General features: G+C 46.3%; 1 long non-coding RNA gene across 1 annotated transcript; it reads right to left on the minus strand.

The window, feature by feature from the left end:
• Positions 1 to 1475: 1475 nt before the first annotated feature.
• Positions 1476 to 4564, minus strand: LOC103584140. The gene is made up of 3 exons (XR_549937.1): positions 4458 to 4564; positions 2269 to 2362; positions 1476 to 1523 (listed from the first exon to the last, which is right to left on the minus strand). It is a non-coding gene; the product is annotated as an uncharacterized LOC103584140 (long non-coding RNA).
• Positions 4565 to 5312: the final 748 nt, after the last annotated feature.

Here is a 5312-nt window from a genome sequence, read left to right on the forward strand (position 1 = left end):
GTGTATACAAAATTCTCCAACCCAGGGACCTCATCTGATCCACCTCGGTGGCCCAGTGTGTAGGACCAGAGGGAACGATGGATGAGAGAAGAGGAGAGGAGGGAAAGAAGGCTGGTGCAGAGGAAAATGCGGACAGAGCCACTGGTTGACCTGACGCTACCAGACTAGTGAGCACTTCATGGATAATAGTTCCAAATTCTCCTGTGGGGCATCCCTGCAAGAGAGCATACAGACATGATCATTCTGAAATCAACAAGTGACAGAAGACACTGACCAGACACAATGTCACCTTAAAGATGGAAAGACTTAGGAACAAAATGGTAGTATTAGGAAAGTTGAGTTATTGCCTCCCATATGATACTGATGTGTCTAAACCAACAATGGCTCAAAGGGGAAAAATTTTAAAGAAAAATGGTCTCATGTGAGGCTAAAATGAGACAGTGATTGCAAAGTGCCTGACGTAAGTGCTCAGTGCCCAATAAATGATAGATTTTATCATTGCATTATTAACAAGAACTGGATCACAACCTCAAAAAAATGGATAAAAGGATGTTCAACCTCACCCATAAAGAAATGCAAATTCAAGCAGAAACACTCTTGCTGCCTTTCATCCATCCCATTAACAAAGGTCAATGTCTGATGACATAGAGGGTAGGGAATGGTGCTCTCCTGCACCAGTGGCAGAAATATAAACTGCCGCCAGCTCTGGCTATCAAACTATTAGACTGGCAAACGCTTTGCTGCTGGTTTTCCACTTCTAAGAATTTATCCCACTCATACCCACCCCACACAAGGTTCCAAAAAAATAGACTCAAAGGTTTTTATAGCAGCGTTAGTCACAATAAAGGATTAGGAACAACTCTACCTCCATCAATAAGGAAACAATTTCTGAAATTATACTGTATTCATCTAAGAAAAAACCAAAACCACATGCTTATTTAAAAAAAAAAAAAGTCTGGCATAGAGCTTTGTGTGTTGGTGGGGGACCTCTCCGAGAGGTGCTGTTAAGTGAAAAAGTCAAGTTAACTGAATTACATGTTATCTTATCACCCACCTCATCTCTGCACAGCCCTTGGAACCAGGGCTATTTAACTCAGTTCTCTTCATTACAGTCAATCTCTTTCCTACCACAAGGGCAGGCAGGCGCCAAAGTGATCATGTTACTGCTGTATTCCCAGGACATAGAAGGTGCTCCAATATTTGTGACGAGGTCTAAATCCCCCATGGCAAAGACGTCATCTCTGCAGCTGGACTGGAATTTTCCACTGGAATGGAGGCCCCACCCAGGCAGAGACTTATGTTTGTCGACCCCCAGCACCTAACACGGCATCTGGCACTTTGTAGGTCAAATCTGACCTCATGAGGACCTTGCCCACCACAAAATATGCTGCAACCCCCAGAGCATTTAAAGAACAAATGAAAATGACAGACCAAAATGATCAGTAGAAAACTGCAAAAATGCAAACAAATCTTACCTGTTTCTTCTGGTTTGATCCACAGAATAAATCTGCTTCCTCAGCCAACTGGAAAGATATTTTGGGTGAGAGAGAGAGTTAGAGAACAGTGCAAGTCTAAGTGACTTCTATGGGATGACGACAAAGGAAACTAGAGCGAAAGGGAAGGAATTTCCAACTTTCTACTGAGGGCAGCTCGGGAAGCAGTTTTCTCCTTGTGGTTGAAGAACCCTATTTGAGTCCAGAGGGCCCCGTCAACTTGAAAAGGCTGGATTTCTTTAAGTTGACCAATTCCCTCTGATGAGAGCCATTAATCCCCAAAAAGCTGGTAAGAAAAATGATGCAACATGGAGGGGTTTTGTTTACTGGGGGGAAAATAACACACCCCAATCTCATCCAGACACCCATGACATTGAAGAAACAGTCCTGAGAAGACCCTCACCAACCCATAAGGGAATGAATGGTGGAAAGTTCCAGACCTTGGGTCTGACTGTCCTATGTTCAGTCCACTTAATCCCTTATTAAATCCTTTAAGAAGGACACGCTCCTCTTTCCCTGACACCCAGCACCAATGGATGTTTCTATTTCAACTCCAATGCACTGGTCACCCCAATATGCCCAGGCTAAAGACCTGCATGGAGAGAGGCTCTCATTTGAAATATTGGAGAGTACACAGCCACTATTGGGCACCCACTCAATGAGCCTCAAAGATGCACCATCCCATTTTTCTCTCCTTTAGCCCATGTTGGCAAAAAGCAGCGGAATGAACAAATGAATGAACAACCACAGAGATAAAAAGGCGGAAGCCAAGTACCTCTCAATAATGGTAGGCGTGGACGCATTCATTGCTTCTTGGTGTAAGATTTTCAAGCCAGAGAGCCATTTAACTGCATCCTCTTTAGAGTCAGCTGGAAAGGTAAATGGGAAGAGAAATGCTGTGTTAATTCCTAGAATGACCTCTGCTCAGAAACCTCCGCCCCATACAGACAATGGGGATGGGAGAAGCCTGTGTTGCCCTTCTAGTTTTGCAGGAGGCACCCAAGAAAGCAATGCCTTCACACCTGCAAGGTTCTGAGACCTGCTTTTTGTCTGCAATCAGCACACTCCTGATAAGCTTTCTACAACAGGCGTGACAAGCGGTTATTTCCTGTGCCAAATCGAATCAGCTACGAGTGGTGGTGGCAGTGGTCACTATCACTAGCCTCATTACTGCCTAGCAGCTAAAATAGCTTGAGTGTGCTTACTGTATGCTAGACACTGTCGTAAGTGCTTTTCCTATATTTATCTAATCCTGAAAAACAAGCCCATTCAGGAAGTATATTACCATCCCCATTTAACTAATGTGGAGAAACCTAGTCTAGGACAGGTTCAGCGATGTGTCCAAAGCCACACAGCCCATAACTAGCTATTACGGACTGAATGTTTGTGTCCCACCAGAATTCATATGTTGAAGCCATAACCCCCAGAACAATGGTTTTAGGAAGTGGGGCCTTTGGGACGGGTTAGGTTCAGATGAGGTCATCAGGGTGGGGCCCCCATGAAGGGATTAGTGCCCTTCTAAAGAAGAGGAAGAGACCAGAGCTCCCCTTTATGCAAGCACACACTGAGGAAAGGCCACGTGAGCACACAGCTAGAAGGCAGCCATCTGAAAACCAAGGATCTGAATCAAGATCTTGACCATCACTCTGCCTGACCTTGAATTCAGAGCCCTAGAAGAGGGAGCCCAGAGTGGGACAGACCCCAAAGCTGGCATCCTAGGCACCACACCTTGGGCTCTTGTTGCCTCCCTACCACGAACAGTGGCCAGGCTAAGAGGACAGGGCTGTGAAGGTTCATGATCAAGGGACTCCTCCTCTCTCCAGCCCTACCTTTCCCACCCTCCACACACCATGAAGCAGACATACACGCATCATTTCCCACACCAGCTTGCTATCTGCCTCCTCTAAGCCCCTGCACATGTAATGCCCTCTCCCTGGACTGTCCTCTTTCCTTCCAACTCCTACTGGTGCCTCAAAACTCAGTGTAAAAATCACCTCCTCTGCAAAGCCTTTCTGGGAATTAGGCACTCTCGATTCCTATGCTTGAACTATAGGTCTCATCACAGTGTGCTATAATTTCCTGTCCTCAGGTTTGTCTGCCCACGTAGAGCTCCCTAAAGGCAGTAATGCAGTCTTATTTATCTTTACAGATCCACCGACGTCTAGCACAACCTAGCACAGAGCATGTGCTCAAAAGATGCTTAATGAAAGAATGAATGAGAAATTAAGAGCTATTTGGCCCTAAATTAAATGTCCCTATATTCCTCAAATTTTATAGTACCCCTCTACTTTGGTCTACTTTTAATACTACTTATTTTTTCTTTCAGTCATGGCTGTAAGTACATGGCTAAGTCAGTAAGTTCTGGGACTGGACCTGAAAGTAACCAGAGGCTTCCACCCCTGAGTAAAGTACCTGAGCTTTCTCACACCTCTCGGGCTTATCTCTCAGAAGCCTCTTCTGCTTTCTGATGGATTCACAGGGAAGGCCAGAAATCTCACCTCCAGATAGGTGTGGCTGTGCGTGTGCAGGTGTGTGGACTGCTTGTGTGTGTGCACGTGTGTGTGATCTAAGATTACAGGACAGTTCCTTCAGATCAGTGTCAAGTTTCCTGTGAGATGTCTGCTGGAAGAAGGCAGGTTACATTTTTCATGCAACAGAGCCTGGCTCACACTGATGAGACTTTCTAACCACCATTTATTCAGCTCTCAGCATGAGCCAGGCAGACACTTAACATGCTCCTCACAACGACCCAATGAGATGGGCATTAGTATTCTCCCCATTTCACAGCTGAGCAAACCGCAGCTCAGAGAGGTTAAGTCACTCACCCAAAGACACACAGCTAGACAGGGACAGGACTGGGACTGCCCATATGCATTTTAGTAGGCAGGCAGGTCCTAATAAAGAGCTTGCTCAGAAGGAAACTGAGGAACAGGGAGGGAGAAAAGCACACAAACATGCACCCACCTGCCAAACTGAGAGTGCTGAGGACAAACTGGGTGCCGTACAAGATGGTGAAGCAGCACTCTTCCTTCTGGCGCACTGCTTTTGCACGCTCAAAATCCTTGGAGTTCTTCCCTGGGCGGATTTCCTTTATTTCCATGATATCCACTAAAAGGAAATTAACATGAGCCTATTAGAGGGCAGAGTTCACTCCATCCAAGAATGGAGCCACACACCTGTAGCCCAGGCACAGCCCAGCTCCTTTGTTCCCCAGAAGGGCCCCACAAGGCCATCTCCATGCCTGGGTCCCCATCCAAGCTCAGGACCCACTCCTTCCAGAAGCTCTCTTCAAGAGCCTGCCCAGACATTTGCCACCACCCCACAGGACCCTGGAGTAGGAAGGGTCTGGGGTTTCTCCTCACCCCTTCCTGAGATGGACACATTCTAAGCTAGGACAATTAGCTTTTGTAATGCAACTCAGAGTTGAGGAAAAGACACAGAATATTCTGCCAAAACAACAGACAGAACCAAGGCTCACTGGTATGGACCTTGAAGATTTTTTTCCCTTGGGTTCCAAAAGCCAGAAGTGCTTTCTGGCTCAATTCAAGAGGGAAAAGAAAAAGAAGACACTGACCAACTGCTTTAAAAAAAAGAGAAAGAGGGGACTGGCTGGTTAGCTCAGCTGGTTAGAGAGCAGCCTTATAACACCAAGGTCAAGGGTTCAGTTCTCCTTACTGGCCAGCTGCAAAAGAGAAAGAGAGAGAGAGAGAGAGAGAGAGAGAGAGCACACACGAGAGATAGGACCAGAGCTGAGGGATGGGCACAGAGGTTCCAGGGACCATGGGCTTATTATGAGGGAATGGAGAGCATGGTGGACTG

The sequence above is a fragment of the Galeopterus variegatus genome, unplaced genomic scaffold (assembly GCF_000696425.1).
Source record: "Galeopterus variegatus unplaced genomic scaffold, G_variegatus-3.0.2 Scaffold45333, whole genome shotgun sequence".
NCBI classification, from domain to species: domain Eukaryota; kingdom Metazoa; phylum Chordata; class Mammalia; order Dermoptera; family Cynocephalidae; genus Galeopterus; species Galeopterus variegatus.